The following is a 19215-nucleotide window of genomic DNA, read 5'->3' as shown; positions in this document are numbered from 1 at the left end:
GTCCAGTTGCATAGTTTTCTGGCTGAAGGTAGGCTCGCCCTTTTAACTTGTGCCTTCTCTCTCTCTCTCTCTTGCATCGCAATGCACGGTTAGTTCCAACCTCATTGGAGTGTTAGCCGCCCATTGGGGTGGAGTGGGGAGGGGGGGGAATTAAAGTACTTATCCGAGCAAGTGCATGCATTCGCTCCTCCATTCTCGGGTTTTGGAACCAACCACTCGTCAGATACCGACCTGCAGGGTCGAATGCGGTGCTGAGTGAGAAATCTGCACAAAAAGATAAGTGTGAAATGAGCGTGCAGCCAGACTCCTCACTCAGGAAGAGTTAGGCTGCTCCGCTCCCTCTCCCCCTTCTCCTCCCCCTCCCCCTCCCCGTGTCCCTCCTGTTTTGAATCCCACCACATAAGGGGGGAAAGCAGTGTTTCCGTTTCCAGACCTCTCCGTGTAGGTAGGTTACATTTTTAGCACAGGTTTCCTTTATTTGCTTTGTTGATCCCTTGGTTGAAAAAGAACTGTTTTGTAGCTTCCTGGGGGGAAAAACAAACAAACAAACAAAAAACAAAAACAGCCCACATATGGAATTGGAGCAGGAGTGAGGGCCCATCCTAACATCTCAGTTTGGTGACGTGTGTTTGTTTGCTCTTTACTATTGTAGTTTCCCCCCCACAGATTCCTCAGTTCCTACCTACGGGCCCCGCCTGCCTCCTCGGTATGGTAAACAATGGAGCCATCCCTCCTTAGGAACCTCTTGCAGTCCTTTTGCATTTTCTTCCCAGGTCTTAATATTTCCTTTGTATCCAGGTTCACCCCAGGCCACCCTGCTCCACCCTCCTCCATCCATCTCTGTCTGATTTTGTAAGTTCCAGGGCTTATCTTAGGAGATCATCACACCGGTAGGTGTTTGTAGGAACACACTGCCTCTTCCTGGTCCTTCTTTGTGTGGGTCAGACCATCTATTTTGATAATCCATGTGGATGACTCTCAGACTGAGCATAGGCAGCTGAGGAAGTTCTAAACCTGGGGATTTTACTGAGGGAAATACAGTGGGAAGTGATTAACGTATTGGGGCTTCATTGCTGGGTGAAGGCACGTCTCAATATGTTGTCTCAAAAAAATGAACAGTTGCTTAATATGAAGCTGCAAGAAAAAAAGGGGGCTTGATTCAACCTTAACCTTGGTTGTGAATCAGATTTTCATTGATATATTTTTAAATGACTTTGTCGTGGATTAAATGTGAGTGTAGTCATGAACCCTAGAGCAGGAAAGGAACTAGCTTGAGGGAATACTAATACAGCTCTGTGAAGACTGACCAAGTATATTGTTGAGGCATAAGCTTCAGGTGAAGCCATGACGAAGAGGATGTCTAAGACCTTCTGCGGTTAATTTAGGCTCAACCCTCTTCTCTCCTACTTCACTGTTCACCCTGTCCTCCTGGAGGGAGAGCAGCAGCCTCTCAGAGCAGTTGCTGCTTCTGCAGAGGCGGTTAGCAAATAGCCATCTCCTTCCCACATGTCCCGGTGAGAAGGCAGCAGTAGCTTCGGCTTTAAATTATTTGACTACACGTGTGTGAGAAAGGACTAACAAGGCAGGATGGACTTTAAACTCTTTAGATTTGATCTTACGCTCAGGAATGATTTTAGGGAATCCCTTTCATTGTACTTCTTGGCTGAGAGACTTTTTGCTAAACACCCATATTTAATGATGTGATTTAACTATTCCTAAAAAATCGAAAGATATTAGAGAATGGGAAGGCAGTCAGATTACCAGCCGTCATACTATCGTGAGCAACCATGGTGTGCTAGGCACCAGATTAATTTTAATGCAGGCATGATTATGATCATCTTAATCATAATTTACATCTGAGGATATTTCAGCTCAGACTTGCCCAAAGCCTACACTTAGGATAACCTGCAGGATTCATACTTGGGTCCTTCAAATATCAAGCTACAAGCTTTTTTAAAAAAACTACACTGCACATAGGGTATTAGATGGAAAAATGTAGATTATTAGCATATCTCTGAAACTAAAATTTTATACATGTGTTGTTGATAGTGAGTGAATGAATAGCATTAGCCTTGTATGTGAATAGTTGTATGTTACCATTGGGCTATATAAACTTTTGATTAGGTGAATATACAATGTTTATTTTGGATAGTGGCTAAAAAAACCACTGTATACTTACCCACCTCAATCATGTTCATTGCAGTATAGTAACTTGAGAGAGGCAGAACTTTATTTTATCTACAACATTATAGTGATTTGAAAAGTTACTTGCCCCAATGTGTAGTATTTTTCTGAGATAATTTTCACAGCAACTCTATAAAATAGGCAGATCATTGTGGTATTATTTCTGTTCATAGATAAAAAAAGTGAGCCCCAGGAAAATTAGGTCATGTGTTACAAGAAATTCATGCAGCATACCAGGACTTAAATTCAGATTTCTGAACAAGAAGCTGATGTTTTTTCTCATTTACATTATTCTGTATGGCCTTTGTGTGTGTCAGGGCCTGATAATCACGTGATGTGTGATTGGCTGTGGCTCGTTCAGTGAAGGCTTTGATTTCCCCCAAGTTTCTACTTCCACTTGCTTATCTGGCCACAGTTTGTCCAACTGCTTTGAAAGAGGAACTACAAGGGAAGGATGAAGTCATACAGAAGAAAAACGGGAACCCAGATGTAACAGCTCCTATACCAGGGGTCCTCAAACTTTTTAAACAGGGGGCCAGTTCACTGTCCCTCAGACCGTTGGAGGGTCGGCCTATAGTTTAAAAAAAAAATATGAACAAATTCCTATGCACACTGCACATATCTTATTTTGAAGTAAAAAAACAAAACGGGAACAAATACAATACTTGGATTTGCATGTGGCCCGTGGGCCGTAGTTTGAGGACCCCTGTCCTATACTATATACTTTCTGTGGTCCTTTTTGGGGATTTCACACCCCCCCCCCCCCCCGCCCTTAAATTGCCCTTTGATCCTTGATCCTGTCTTGCACCCTTTCTTCCATCAAGGAGACTTGTAACGATGTCCAGTAGGGAGTAGTCATGGTCTGCTCATTTGGGAAGAAGAGTGTCCCTCAGAAATCATAGGTGCCTTTACCTGGGGGCGCAGGAAGAAGAGGAATGCTGAGGACTAAGGATCATGGGAAAGTGTCAAACTATTATTCAGTTGGAGAGTCTTAGCCACTGTAAAGGGGAAAATATTGTTAAGATAAAAATGCTAAAATCATATACATATTGTTAGAATTTTATCCAAAACTTACTCTGTTCAGTTCAAATGTACATTAAGAAAAGGAGTGAAATTTTTAAAAAAGGAGTAGGTTAGGTTGAGACCAACACGTAGCAGATTATATTCCTGAGATTTTTTTCACTTAGTACTGCAGTTAATTACTTAGCTTCGGCCGATTATAGCTTTTAGAGCGAAGAACAGGATGAGAAAAATTCTGTTACTTTATCACTACTGTAGGGGTGGTGGTGACAGTCCTCAGATGTCACTAACAAAACTCGGTCTACTCCTGCCGCGTTTTCAATACTCTTGGCATCCAGCACTTACAAATTGAAGCAGTTTTTTAATGTTTTGATAGCTGTCTCATAATTCAAGATCCGAGTCAGTTATTCTGAATGCAGAAAGGCTGAAAATATTGATACTTCAATGATTTTTATTTAGTGCTTTAAAATGGAAGACATACATGTGGACTAAAAGAGTAGCCTGAATAGTAGGCTGTGAATGAACCAAGTTCAACTTTAAAGGAAAACATTTTGTGTAGTGAATTGGCTTACATGTAGTTTATGTATAAGGTAACACCTTTCATCCTAAAGAATTTTATTTTAGATTAAAAGGGTGTTTTGTGTGTGGTGTGTTTGTGTGTGTTTGGGGGGCATGTTTATAACTCTTGACTTACCTATTACCTAATATGCCACAAAAATACCCTGCAAAACCTTCGTCACAGGAGGGCATCGAAACGCAGCTGGGCAGTGGACTTCGTGCTGCTGTCAGATCCGGGTGGAATCCTGGACCTGCCGCCGCTTCTGTGTCCTTGAGCCAGTTGCTTCATCCTCCTGGGCTGCAGGTCCCCCCTTTCTGGAACGGTAGTGAGTGACCCCTGCCTCTGCTCTCGGCTTGCTCTGAGTTCCTAGTTGGAAAAGCACATTTAAATCGTAAGGACTAATGCAAAAACGGTTAGCTCTGACTCTTTCCATTTAATTTTTTTTATTTTTCTGATTCTTTTAAGAGTTCTGTGCTTTTCCTATCTTTTTCCCTCTTATAAACTGGAGGGAAAAGACTTAGAATTAACACCCATTTTTGACCTAACCGCTTCATACACACACACACACACACACACACACATTTTTTTTTTAAACAGGCAATAATTCCCAGAGGGGTTAAGTGACTGACTTGTTCAAGGTCATGGAGCTGGTTAGTGACAAAACTGACTGACGTTTGATTTAGTTCATTCTCATATTTAACTTTATGCTGCAGCTCATGTAAAAATTACTTATTTCCACTTCACTAATTTGGATGTGTTTTATGCCGTTTTTTGAGGATTCTTGAACATTTACGACTTCCTTTTCCTGCTTCCATTTACCCTTGTCATTCTACACTTTGGTTTATTTGACATTCTTTCCAGGTTAAATATTCTTCCTGTAGATAATTCCTCCGCAATTTCCCTAGCTGTTCTTTACTCACTCTTTTTCCCTTCCTCCGACATAAAAGCCATTTTCCCTGAAACAGGCCTGGCCTCCTTGTTTCCTGCGCCTTTCTGCTGTGTTTCTGATTTCCATGTTCGTTCTCTGCTCTCCTTCCGCTGTGTTCCCCTGTCAGCCTTGACCTCTACGGCTGTTCACCTCCATCATGTTTTCCGATGCCTGCTCCTTCCTGCATGCCTTCGGACGGATGGTATCAGCTTAGTTGTTTTTCATGTTTTGCTTGAGGCCTTTCACATGCCACCGAATGTTCCAGGCTCCCTTTCATTGGAGCACATTCTCACACGGTTTTCATGGGTGATTTTACTACCTGCTTGCATTCTACCTCCTTTTCCACTCTGCCCTTGTTTCTGCACTGGAAACATTGTTCACTCTAGGATGACATTCAGATCATTTCTTGAGCCATATTCATAGCTTATCTTTGACTCTGATTCCAGCCAAAATCTTTCTGTTCTAAAAAAAATGAAAGAAACAAAAAACCGATAGATGGTTAACCAAAGTCTTCCCTTACAATACTTTACTTCACGCCTGTGTTTTCTAGTCCAAACTCTGAACTGTTCTGCCACCTTTATTGGAATATTTGATACTTCATTATCACATCTTTCCAGAACCAAGTCGAAGCTTTATTTCTGAACTACTTGGATAGTATCTGTAGTCCCTGTTTGCTTATTAAAAATTTTCAAGTGTTTGGAATTCCTATTTTCCTTATTCATTGTCCCAAATTCTATTTCTTTACCAAAGGGAAATACTTGTCTTTTTGGTTGCTGCTTATTCTATTCTCTGAGTCCTGTTTGGTAAGCTTTTCATTCATTTGTTCATTCAACAAATAAGAAGTGAATACCTTCTATGTATAAACATTGTTTTAGGAGCTAGGAATAACTGAACAACGGGAACAAAACGCTCCTGTTCTCAAGGAGCTTAAATTCTACTGGAGGTAGGCGAGGGGGTCAGTAACATATGTTTAAGTAAATACAGCACAGATTAGGTGGTTAATGTTAAGACAAAAATAAACAAGTTAAGGGCCGGTACTCCGAGCAGTACCTGCGTGTGTGTGGACAATTAGTTGGATTCTGGATGTATTTTGAAAGTGGAGTCCGTGAGCTTTGCTGACGGACTGTATGTGAGGAAGGAGAGAGAGAGAAGTCAGGAACGACACCAGGGCGTGTGGCTTGGGCAGCTGGAAGGAAACAGTTATTCCTTTATCTTGCCCTGACTCTTCTGTCTTCTTCTCTCGCCCCACTTCTTCAGTTTCCATTTATAGCGGCTTGTCGATACTTAGTCTCCGCCAAAGCCTGAACAGAACAGTTCTGTGCTCTCTTTTCCACATTCCTTCACGTGGGCTGTGCTGCTGCTGCTGTTGACCTTCCAGCCCCATCCTTTCTCCTCCAAAGGCATATGGCTTCTTGGCACAGCGTGCCCTCGTCAGCTCTGCCACCGGAACTGCCTGGGGATGACTGCAGGGAATCTTAGCACTCCTGGTGTTGACAAGAAGAACGTTTTCTCTCTCTCTCTCTCTCTCTCTCTCTCTCTCTCTCTCTCTCTCTCCCCCTCACTCCCTCCCTCCCTCCCTCTCTCTCTTTCTCTTTCTTTTTAATATATTTTTATTGATTTCAGAGAGGAAGGGAGAGGGGGAGAGAGAGAGAAACATCAATGATGAGAGAATCACTGACAGGCCGCCTCCTGCAGGCCCCCATATTGCTGGTTTTCTGTGCTAATTGTGAGCCCCTTGAGGGTAGGACCCTGGTCCAATTCTGAATCTTTCCTCCTCACATAGGGGCCTGCCTCCTCTGTTGTCTATTTTCAGTTTGTTACGTCTCACCATTCTCCTTTCAAGCCCCAGCTACCTCTCCTAGCTCATGTCTACCTAGCTGCCTATTCTAACAGTTGGATTCCTACGTATTTATACTCTCAGCTGCTTAGGCCCACTCTGACCTGTTACTTATCTTTGAGATACAACCGCTAGTTCAGCCAGACTGGGTTCTTCCCAATTGCTCCCCTTCTCACTCCTGCCCACACCTCTTTGAATTGTTTGACTCCCAGCCATTCAAACCTCATACGTTCTTTAGGATCGAGCGTGAGTCCCATTCCCAACTCTGTCCCTCAGCTTTGACCTCCACTGAGCTCTCTTTTCTTCAGACTTTATATACCTTTTCCTCCGGAAGTAACTCCCGGAGCTGTTTGGTGCGATTCTGTCTCATGTCAAACACCTTTGGTGGTCCTTGTGCCTTGTTACCTGTGTTCACACTAGTGAGTGCCTCAGCCCACCTGCCCTGCACCTCACCTCTGCTTCCCCTGCTTTCAGTCCAGTTTCTAAAACTACGGCGAGACCTTTTGAAAGTCTATGAGGGTTTTTGTCCTATTGTGGTCAACTCCACGATGCTGTTTCTAGTCCCTGTTTTCCTGATAAAAATAACCCAGGCCAACACGGCCTACACTATTTTTAACTCCAGATACTGGGAGAAAGGTCTGCTCTGAAGGTGAAATGAAGTTTTACACCATTGCCTGGGCCCAGTCTCCGTTGGTCAGGTTACAGCTGGTGGTAGGATTCTGCCTGTCCGTGCATCTTGAAGGGCTAGGACCTGCATGTCTTACCGCCCTTACCCCCCACCAGTGGTGTGGGCACGCGTCACTTCAAAACAAAGAAACACAATGGATGGCCCGCAGAGAGAAGCCTGTGGCCAGCAAACTGACGCACAGCTCACTATCGCTGCGCGTGATCGAGGTGCAGAGGGAAACATTTCAAGAGCAAAATTTTAAGCTCCTAAAATTATCATAGAATCATCATAGTTTTGATTTGGCTTTAGAACAAGAATTTCTTCAAATTTTCAAATAATATTAAAGGAGGTTTAAGAATTACATTTAACAAAAGAGCACATGGGTTAATCAAGACCAGAACTATTTCTTCTTTGTTTGTTTGTTTTGTTTTGTTGTTGTTTTTTAAGCCAGTCAAGCAGTGGGGGGTTAGTGATACTAACTTAGGTAAGTTCTGGTAACCCACTGCCATCGGACCAGCCCAGAACTATTTCTTAGGATCAGGAAACCTTTGGCTTTAACCACATTCAAGCATTTAATCAACTTCATGGAAACAGTTGACTTAACTGTTTAAAGAGGGCACTGGTGGTGCTGATCATGGAAAATGGCCAGCATGGTGGTGCTGATCATGGAAACTGGCCAGCATAGAGGTCATACATACATATTTATGCTTATAAAGGATTTCTCATGCCAATTTTGCTTAATTTTTATATTTAAAATGTTTTCATTCTCTTAATACAGTTTTTTAGTTGGTAAAGGAAGTAGCCTGAGATTTAGTGTTTACCACAAATTATTTATGTACAAAGAATGGTTGTAGTTTATAGTGGTTACAACCTAGAGTATTTTGGAATCAAATTTCTTGAATAAAGAAAATTTGGCTAAAAATTATGTGATTATAGATAGCATCCCTTCCCAAAAGCTTACAAGTTTTTCCAAGGTAATTATGGTAGTGTTGTTTGTTTTGCTCTGGGCCCATTTAGGAATCTGATGGAAGCTATATACCTTCTCACCCTAAAAATGAACATACAGGCAAAGTTTTGCTTATAATTAAGCCCATCCATAGTCCCTATATTAAGAACCCCTGTTCTAAGAAGAGTTCTAAAGAACAAACAAAACAAAAAACATTTGTAAGCATTTCATGCCTGGCTGTGGGAGAGCGAGGGCCTGTGTTTACTCAGTTGCTGTGCTTGCCCCCTGTCTATGGAATTATGCTTGGCCTCTCCATCCCCCCTTTATAGTTGTCAACTTAAGTCATAGCCTAGTGGTATACATGCACACACTCTGAAAGATGTTTGCCTTGTACGGTCTGCTATAAAATGAAACAAAATTAAGTGGTAAGTACCAGGATGGAAACCATGACCTCAGTGAGAAGGTCTTCCCTGGGAGCATATGGTTCCAGGCATATCTGCTGTGTTTGTGCAATTTTCTTATAAAAGACTTTATCTGCAATGGTTCTGATATTATTCCCTCTTTCCCTCTTCCCTCTACCCCAGTGGTTCTCAACCTTCCTAATGCCGCGACCCTTTAATACAGTTCCTCATGCTGTGGTGACCCCCAACCATAAAATTATTTTCGTGGCTACTTCATAACTGTAATGTTGCTACTGTTATGAATCGCCATGTAAATATCTGATATGCAGGATGTATTTTCATTGTGACACATTGAACATAATTAAAGCATAGTGATTATTCACAAAAACAATATGTAATTATATCTGTGTTTTCCGATGGTCTTAGGTGACCCCTGTGAAAGGGTCGTTCGACCCTCAAAGGGGTCGCGACCCACAGGTTGAGAACCACTTCTCTACCCCTTCACAGTGTCCTGTTCCCTGCTCCTGTTCATGTGTCTTACCTTGTTTTTGTACTTGTTACTGGCAGTAAGATTAATCTGAGTTTTTAAAAAATGAAAACTTGATAGTACACGAGGGCTGGGGTGGAGGAGTACTTTCAACAAAAGTGAAACTAGAGTTCATATCGGTTGGTTTTGTTTATATTATTAATAATTTCTGTAATTGTTAGATCGGAGGCATCTCTTGGTAGTGCAGGTAGGAAGTGTCTCTAAAATATGGAAGAGCAATTTGTTCCTGTGGCTAGTTCTCAGGAACGACCTGGTGTTGCATAGTAACCGTAAGGTTTTTTCTCATGCACGTTTCCTCCAAAGATTCTTGCAGGTGTTCTTTATCCTGGAAATCTCTCGGGAAGGGGGAGCAGTAAGGGGGCAGGTGACTGGACAGGAATGGGAGCAGGACCTGCTGGCACTGCTCTGGATTCTAGTTACCTGGGAAGTCACTGAGCACCTCTCCTGTCTCTCCAGCTATGACATTGGAATAATGCTGACCTAATTAATAGAAGAAATGTTGAGTAATTGATTATTATAAGAAGCTTTTAAAGAAGTGATTATATTTTTCACTCTCAGCAGTGCCTTTTCAAAGTATTCAGACTTGCCTCAGCTGCCTTAATTCTAAACCTTTGCTCACATTCATTGTGTTGGTTAAAGTTCAGCTTAGATTCAGAATTCTTGACTTGTTTTTAATGAACCTTATTTTTAATGAAAACGCATCTGGTTTTGCTTGGGCAATTGGCACATAGCCTTGGCTCTGTGAAAACAGAAACTGGTCAGTTTATAAGGGTCATGGATAATGAAGTGATTCAAACTGAGGGAACCCCTCCATCAAAGGATCTTTCTCCCTTCACACCTTCCCCTTAGCAGAGTGAAGTCAAATGGCAATAAATATTTTATTAATAATCATTAATATAATTAAGGTACATTTTAAGAATCAAAACCCTTAGATGTTAATTTTGTTTATTTTTTAAAATTTTAAAGAGTTTATTTGAGCTAAACCGATGACAAATGCCAGGAAGCAACATCTCAAATGCTCCTAGATGTTAATTTTAAAAGCTAGTCATGTGTACAAATAAGTTAGTATCTATGTGAAAGATTGGATCAAATCACATACAAATGAGCTTATACTTACAGTTTTTATTGATGTAAACATAGATTAGATTGTAACTTGTTGCTATTATTTTTAAAAAATATATAGGAAGGGAGAGGGAGAGAGAGATGGAAACATCAGTGATGAGAGAGAATCATCGATTGGCTGCCTCCTGCACCTTCCCCCCCTACTGGGGGTCGAGCCTGCAACCTGGGCATGTGCCCTGACCAGGAATTGAACTGTGACCTGGTTCATAGGTTGATGCTCAACCACTGAGCCATGCTGGTCGGGCGCTATTACTTATTTGATATTTCTTTTATCTACCATATAGTCTATAATAGGAGGCTTTTAAAACAAAATCCTAAAAGTTAATTCTTTCTTTCCTAAAACAATATGGGATGTTTGGGGGCTAGCTATCTTTCATTCATGCTTTGTAGCTTCTTTAACAATATCATCTTGTGGATATTATCAACTCATAGAATTACTTTAGTGTCATCACTATTGAATTTGATTCATTTAATAATCCTATATAATAAAAGGCTAATATGCAAATCGACCGAACGGTGGAATGACCGGAGCTGCCTATTGGTGGTCAGTGCACCCCCACAGGGGGAGCACTGCTCAGCCAGAAGCCGGGTTCACGGCTGGCAAGCGCAGCGGAGGTGGCGGGAGCCTCTCCCGCCTCTGGGGCAGCGCTAAGGACCCCTCAGGGGATGTCCACCTGCTGGCTTAGGCCCACACCCTGGACCTAAGCCAGCAGGCGGACATCCCCCGAGGGGTCCCTGACTGTGAGAGGACACAGGACGGGCTGAGGGACCCCCCAACCCCCAGTGCACTAATGTTGTGCACCGGGCCTCTAGTAAGCTAATATAACCAGAGAAAATTTTGGCAATAAAAATTTTTAAAGCTCATAATTTCACTCCTAGGAATTTAATTTTAGGCATCAAGGATATGTACAATGGTAGAGCTTTAAAACTATTTTACAATATTATTTATAATAGCAAAAAGTTTTAAAAAACATTTTAAGGAGAAATCCAAAAAATGCTTGATAAGTTCTGTTTTATATGTTTATCATTTACAATTAGTCAAAAATCACTTACAATGAGTCAACTAATGACCAGTTGTCTGACCGTTTTCCTGTGACCAGGAAAGCAACAAAGCTAATGAGCTCTTATTCTCCATGTCTTATTCCATGCGAATCTGTCCTTTGTTCTGTTCTTCTCTCCCCACTCTCTGCCTTGGCAATCTCTGGCAGCCCATGCTTCAGCCATCCCCTATGAAGATGGTTCCTAAATCTGCATCTCCAGCCATGGCCTCTTTTTGGAGTTCCAGACTCACATTATCAGCTGCGTTTTGAACACCTCCACCGGGATGGCCCACCAGCCTGGCAAACTCAGTATGTCCGAAAAGTAAACTCCCCCCCAAACCCGCCTTCCCGACCTCCAGACACAGACCCTCTCGGCCCCCTTTGATGCAGCCTGTCCCTTGCTCTGTCTGTGAAAGTGCTTGCCAAGTCCTTTCACTTCTCTCCTCCCCCTTCCACTCTGCCCAGGCCCCTCCTTGTATCAGAACGTCATTGCTTGGTCTGCTGAAGTGTTGTTCTCACTCGCCTTCTCCGTGGCATGTTTTTCCTGTCCCTTCCCCAATCCACTGCCTCCTTCTCGTCATGCTCGGAAGCAGTTGTGATCATGTTGCTCCCCTGCCCAGAAAGCAATGGCTCCCCTCTGCCCGCAGCATCACGGCCGTTCTCCGTAGCAGGCACTCAGGTGTCTCCATAACGTGGCCCCCCTTCGCTTTTCCGATTTCCCCCCCTTTCTCAAGAACTCTGTGCGTTAGCAAACCCGAATCTTCCTCCTCACCAGGTATGTTCTGTGTTTGCATTTAAAACTTCCTTATGTGACCCACTCTGTTGGAAATGTCCTCTTTGCCAACTTTTATCTTCTTTTAAGCGTAGCTCAGACACTGCTTCCTCCATAAAGTCAGCCCTGAGCTGTCGTAATGCTCGTGAAGGGCTTCCTTTGACGGTGCTGTTTCCTACTTGGAGTTGGTGGAGCAGGTCTGAATCCTGCTCTTCCGAATGGCCCTGCTGGCCCTGCGTGCACTAGCGGCCAGACAGGAGAACTGCCCTTTTCTTATCGCTGGGTCTCCTTTTCAGTGCTGGTTTCTTTTTGGCCAGGATACAGGCTTGACATTTTTACTCTCAAAACAGTCGGAGTTTATTTATGGTGAGATATGTTATTTATAACATTAAAGTTAGCAAAAGAGTCAAGAGATTTAAGTGCACATAGATTGCCCTTCTCCATTACCCCCATGCAATATGCTAATTAATGCAATGAACAAAATGTATAACTTTTTATAAAGTTTTTAATTGTACCTTTAGGAAGTGAGATTTACATAAACTACGCAGGTATAATTGAAATCTGAAGTTTAAAAATTTTCTTCCAGTAAATACCTACTTTGCTCTCAGTCCAGTTCTTTCCATGACCGGTTTTCCCCCTTTTGAGCTAGATTTATATAAACCACAGGTAGGCATGGGGGTGGGGGGCCGTGCTTTGGGAGTGAATGAGGACAGGTGTGAGCAGAGTTGGAAGAGACCTTACGCAGTACATCTGTACGTGCATCACGCATGACGTGTGTATCACTTAGGAGTCACTTAGGACCCTGTGTTGCCAATTTCATCTGAACTCTTGGGTCAGACTAAACAGCCTCACTGAGCCAGGAACTGAGCCAGAATCCAGGAGGCGATTCCACTCTGGATGCCTCACCTCTGCCCGTCGTCTCTGTGACCTTGACAAGGTGTTTATTCTCCTTGCAGTTCACTTTTCTACTGTCTCAAATGGAGAGATTGTGTCTGTCTACCTCATAGGTTTGTTGTGAAGAACTTCTTACTAAATGTCAGCTCTCAACACTACAAAGGGCAGAGTGTAAGCCCAAGGCAATGTATTTTCATAGAATTTTCAGCTAGGAAACCATTTCCTCTTGTTCAGGGCAAACATAGTACAGTGACAGCTCATAAAATGTTAGTTCTCTTAGCTTTGAATCAGTGCTTTAAAATAATTTAGTTCAAAAGGGAAATTTTTTTTAAAAAAGTTTCCTGGTTCAACTTCATATTGAACGCACGCCTTCCAAGGCCAGAAACACACGTCTTCAGGTTCCAGAGAGGCATCCCAAGCCTCTTCCTTCCTTTCATTCTCAGAGTAAAAGACAAATTTAGGGTTTTTTTTTAATCTTAAGAATGTCCTCAATCATGTATATTTTCATATCAAAAAGGGGGAAATAGTATTTAATTGTTTTGCTTATGTTTAAATAGGCTTTCCCAATGGGAAACAGGAACATTTAAAGTTGGTGTCTCAAAGGGATGGCAGACAGGAACCTCCCTCAGGATTCCATGGTGGGCGGCTGCCTTGTTTCCCTAGCAAAGGTCTAGAGCAGGGGTCCTCAAACTTTTTAAACGAGGCCAGTTCACTGTCCCTCAGGCCGTTGGAGGGCCGGACTATAGTTTAAAAAAAAACTATGAACAAATTCCTATGCACACTGCACATATCTTATTTTGAAGTAAAAAAACAAAACGGGGACAAATACAATATTTGTATTTGCATGTGGCCCGCGGGCCGTAGTTTGAGGACCCCTGGTCTAGACTCTAGACCAGCCGTGGGCAAACTACGGCCCGCTTGAAATGAATAAAACTAAAAAAAAAAAAAAAAAAGACCATACCCTTTTATGTAATGATGTTTACTTTGAATTTATATTAGTTCACACAAACACTCCATCCATGCTTTTGTTCCGGCCCTCCGGTCCAGTTTAAGAACCCATTGTGGCCCTCGAGTCAAAAAGTTTGCCCACCCCTGCTCTAGACCCTTCGTGGCCTCCACCCCAGGCCCAGAGTGTGCGGTCCTGCTCGGGGAGGACCCAGGATAACTGGGCGTCTCCCGGGCCCTAGCACGTGGGGGGGGTGGGGGGAGCCTTTCCTTTTTCTTGATGGACTGGGATCCATTTCCGTATCCTGAGGATGAGGCATCTGATGGACATCTCTTGGAATAATTGTGTCCTTTACAGGTGTGTCCTGGTAGTCCTTTCGGGCTAAAATACCGCAGGCTGGGGAACCTATAAACAGCAGAAACGTGCTACTGCTCCCAGTCCTGGAGGCTGGGAAGTCCGAGATCAGGGCAGCCTGCTGGTCTCCCGTGAGGGCTGCCTTCCTGGTGAGGGAGCTCTGCTGTGTCCTGGAGGATGGGGCAGGGGTCCCTCCAGAGCGTACAAGACATGCATCCCCCTGAGCGCTTCCCAGAGGCCCTCCCGTAAATACTCGGATCTGTGGGCCTCAGGGCTGCCGCACAGGAGTCTGAGGTGGGGGAGGGGACACCACAGACCACAGCAGTACACTTGTCTGTAAGAATAATCTTTTGTACAAATCGTAGGATAAGGCAGCTGCCTTCTTAAAACTTCTCATTGTGGCTGTCCCCACTCAAGGACCAGGGGAGCTCACTGTTGGTTACCTTTTACGTCCTGTTTCCTCTGCTTAATATCCTATGTCTATCAAATTCTTTTTACCTATGAAAACACCTCACTGCCATTTAACTGCTTCCTGCCTTTGTTATGCTCAGACTGTTTGCTTTTCTTCCCTTCAGTTTTTCAAATCTCATCTGTCCTTTAAAGATAAGCTTAGGTGTGTAGCTCCAGGCCTCGTCCTATTGCTGTGTCCCACACGAGTAGTTCCTTTTTCCCGATTTCTTTTTCTCTCTATGACTTGCTGAGCATTTGTATTGTGTGTGCCTGGTGTTTTTTTTTCTTTTCAGCGAAGTCCTTTCAGACGGACACCATGCTGACTCTTTTTGTCGTGTGTCCGTAAATATTTTTAATGCTGCTACTGACTTTAGGTGCCTAAGCAGGTGAAATCACGTTTAGAAGGAGTTATTAGTCGCTTTACCAAGAGATTAAGAGAAAAGAAACGGAATTTACTAAAAATATTGTGAATAAGAGTATGTGAGGGTCTTCTGCATACGCAATACAAACTAAGCAAAACCGGCAACATCAGAGTCTTTTTTACACGTGTGTATAAAGTCCACCAGCACAACCAAATTACCAGTTAAGAAGTCGAGCATGAATATGACTTTAAAACTGGAAAAGCTATGCTACATTTAAGGAACTTTAAATCTTGACTATCCAACCACAACTCAGGATAACTTTGTTAACATATGGATTCTCGTTTAAACATACACAGTAGCCACCAGATCTCATGCGGCTTCCAGAAGGAAGTCGCTAGAACCCCAGCGGGGACGTCCCAGCACGTGCAGGATCACTCCATGAAGTCTCTCTAGGTCATTCCCTGGCCACACGGTTATTTGAGGGAGTTCATGACCCTTCCACATTTTTGCAGGTTTCCTACAAAATTCCTCTTCCCTCGGACCTCCAGGAGCTTGGCTCTTTTCCGGCTCCAGTTTTTCTTGACAGTCTGGTTTTTCCGGTGAGCGTGGCTCTCCCTGTCCTCAGGCTCCCAGTCTGGGGCCTGGGGGCTGGTGCAGGGCCTGGGGACTGAGGGCCTGAGGGCTCCTCTGTGTCTGGGACTCTTCTTCCTGCTGGAGCAGGACTACGTGCTTCTCTGTGATGAAGAGGAAGGGCTCCTGTTGGCGGTCCCAGCACGGAGCCCAGGCACTGACGGGCTTCCTGGTTGGCCGGTGTGCGTGGAGGTTTTCCATCTCATCCCTGGTCCGTCTAGTGCTGCTGCCCTTCCCAGAGCGGCACTGACAGGAGATGCAGATTCAATGCAGGCCCTGGGAGCACTCGCCCCCTTCTCCCTTCCTTCCTCCTCCTCTGGCAGAGTCCCTATCACCAGAGCAGAACTAAGGGGGCCAGCGACACCAGATCAGGCTGCAGTGGTAATGGCCACCTCAGATAACACCTTCAGATGGAGGTCATTGAGCTATCACGGGGATTATAAGATTTAATTAACAGTTGTTTAAAACTTCTCTTTTATGGCTCTTTTATTGGTTTATTTTTTAAAAGTCTCGGTTGGCATTTAAATAAAGGAAACAGATAAACGCAGCCCCTAGTTGAAGGTCATTTCACTGCATCGCCCACCAGTCGCCCCATGTACCTCCATGTACTACTCGGGCTCTAGAGAAGGCAGTTAAGAAGTGAGTAATATTTCTGTTTTAGTAAACAGTTAACTCCATTCATTCAGTTACATAGCCTGGTGCTGAGAAGCAGGAGCCACAGACCACCATTGCTCACCAGCAGACCTGGTGTTCTCTAAAATAGTGTCAACACAGTATCTTTGCCTCTTCTGGCCTACAAAATGTGATATTTTGTGTGTGTGATATTTTTATTAAAGAGAAGGGTCTATATATATAAAAGCCTAAGCGACTGTTAGGACCGGTCAACCGAACGACTGGTAGACTGGTCGCTATGACATGTACTGACCTCCAAGGGGCAGATACTCAATGCAGAAGCTGCCCTCTGGTGGTCAGTGTGCTCCCACAGCCAGCCAACCTCCCGCGGTCCTCCCCCTGGCCGGCCCTGACTGGGACTGGGCTAGACAGCCCGAGGGATCCCAGTTTAAGTGTAAGAGTAGTACAAAACCAGAGATCTCTTTCATAAGCTGTTTTCTCCTTTAATTCATGCATGGACTTACAAAACCATCTTTATTACCACTGCAGGCCATGGTTGCTTGTTACCCAGGCAATGGGACGGGATATGTGCGTCATGTTGATAATCCCAATGGAGATGGAAGATGTGTGACATGTATATATTATCTTAATAAAGACTGGGACGCCAAGGTATGCAACTTCATTGAACACTCTTCTTTCTCACAGGCATTTACGCTCCCCGTAGGTAGGACTGTCTTTAACACCTGTAACAGTCAAACATTTCTTAGATTTGTTTCAGTCTTAGGTATTAGGCGTAGATCTTTGTAAAATGAAACAAATACTAATAATACATCTCAAAAAGTGGGTTCCTTTACTTTCAGATATTGAAGTGTTCACCTAAAATTTAACTTTTATATAAGTGTTTTATTAAAATACTAGAGGCCTGATGCACAATATTCGTGCAAGGGGCTCGGCCCTCATAGCCGCAGCGGCTGCCTCGGCCTCACAGCCCGGCTTCTTGTCCGGAAGGTTGTTCAGCTGTCCAGTCTAATTAGCATATTACACTTTTATTATTATAGATTTTCCATATGAACAACTGTAAACCTAGTTGTGCCCCACCCTATAAATAAGAAATGTTTACTAATTTAAAACTTTATTTTAAGACTTTTGGATTCAGATAATACTCATCTGTTTTAGCCAGTATTTTCAAAAACCCAGGAAATGATTTTTTTCTTGTATCAGTGCATTTCAACTCACCTTCAAACCTTGTTAATTGAGATATATCTGTGAAGAATCCAGTTAAGAATTTTGAGTCGCTGTAATGAACTCCCCTCTCCCCTTAAAGTTAATTTTATAGCATTCTTGGTTGTTCACACTTAGATATTTGACTCTTTTCCTAGGTAAGTGGAGGTATACTTCGAATTTTTCCAGAAGGCAAAGCCCAGTTTGCTGACATTGAACCCAAATTTGATAGACTGCTGTTTTTCTGGTCTGACCGCCGCAACCCTCATGAAGTACAACCAGCATATGCTACAAGGTAGTATTCCTTTAAGAAACAATTGTTAAGATGATGGCAGGACGGAGGGGGTAGATAAGATAAACTTGAGTTTTCTAATGAGTATTTTCGTGTTCTTCAGTGACTTGTATTGTAATGCTTCGGTCATAACTTTGAATGTGAGTAATTTTATAAGATCTGTTCACAGTTAGTACTGCATGTGACTGCACAGCCGCTCCTTGTTTGCAGTAAAAGTGGACGCACGGGCCCTGTCCTCTTTCCAGCCCCATCTCCTTGTTTGTCCATTTCTTAACTACTCACCCTCCTATGATCTCTTGAGAGTAGAGTTGGCCCTTGACCAGTGTGTGGGTAAAGGGGTACAGACTCCCAGGCAATCAAAAATCCGTATGTGACTTTTGACCCCCAAAACCCATAACTGCTGATAGCTTACTGTTAACCAGAAGCCTTAGTGATAACAGAGTCCATTAGCACATTATATGTATCACATCCTGTATTCTTACAATAAAGTAAGCCAGAGGAAAGACAATGTTATTAAGGAAAATCACAAGGAAGATAAATATATTACAGTACGTTTTGAAAAAAACCTGCATGTAGGTGGACCCATGCCATTCAAACCCGTGTGGTTCAGGGTCAACTGCATCCACTTGGAATAGAAAGAACAGATAGAGAAGGAAAAGGGAGCTTTTCAAAAGGTGGGGAGGGGGGAAGAGAGAGAGATGATGTTGGAGAATATACCAAGGAGAGAAACCAGAGAGCAGGGAGCAGAAGTGAAGAGAAAAACGAATAGAGGAGAGAAAGGCTGTCATGTGTGGGAGTTATATATATATTTTTAAACAAGGTTTCATATTCTATAACTAGTATGCTGTTTAATGTATTTATTAAATTCTTTTTTTGCATTTATTGTGGCTCAGTTGTTAAGACTTAAAGTGGAAGATGATACAGACGTAAAAATAATATTTGTAGAAAAATAGCACAATGTATTAAATACCTATTTTTTATTATCAAAAGGACTTTGAACATCATGATAGTGGATTACTGTCATGCAGTTGCTTGATACGGTGACAAGAGGCACATTCTCAGACACCGGGGAAGAGCAGGCTTTTTAAAAAATACATATTTTTACTGATTGCAGAGAGGGAGAGAGAAACATCAATGGTGAGAGAATCATTGATCGGCTGCCTCGTGCACGCCTCCTACAGGGGATCAAGCCTGCAGCCCAGGCATGTGTCCTGACTGGGAATTGAACCGTGACCTCCTGGTTCATAGGTCGACGCTCAACCACTGAGCCACGCCAGCCAGGCCCAGCTGCTTCTTTAGAACTTTTCTGACCTAGAAACTGCTTCACAGACCTTCCTTTTCATGGAGTCCTGAGTGTGGTCTGTTTGTATCCTTTCTAGAGGAAGAGGTAACAGACATTTTTAGGTAGTAAAGGAAGTCATTGCCAGGCGA

The 19215-nt window shown here is 43.2% G+C and overlaps 1 long non-coding RNA gene across 2 annotated transcripts in view; it reads left to right on the top strand.

Annotated features, from left to right (window-relative positions):
* The first annotated feature begins 833 nt into the window (after window positions 1-833).
* LOC102421449 overlaps window positions 834-19215 on the top strand; it is a 29847-nt gene continuing 11465 nt past the window's right edge. The window contains exons 1-3 of one of the 2 annotated variants that reach the window (XR_002826965.1): window positions 834-852; window positions 16821-16940; window positions 17651-17787. This is a non-coding gene — a long non-coding RNA (uncharacterized LOC102421449). Of the gene's footprint in view, window positions 853-11329; window positions 11561-16820; window positions 16941-17650; window positions 17788-19215 lie in introns of those variants that run through there. The other variant, XR_001346013.2, reaches the window with a different exon arrangement.

The sequence above is a fragment of the Myotis lucifugus genome, unplaced genomic scaffold (genome assembly GCF_000147115.1).
Source record: "Myotis lucifugus unplaced genomic scaffold, Myoluc2.0 scaffold_724, whole genome shotgun sequence".
NCBI classification, from domain to species: Eukaryota; Metazoa; Chordata; class Mammalia; order Chiroptera; family Vespertilionidae; genus Myotis; species Myotis lucifugus.
The sequence above is the reverse complement of the archived record's forward strand: the minus strand, read 5'-3'. Positions and strand labels throughout refer to the sequence as shown.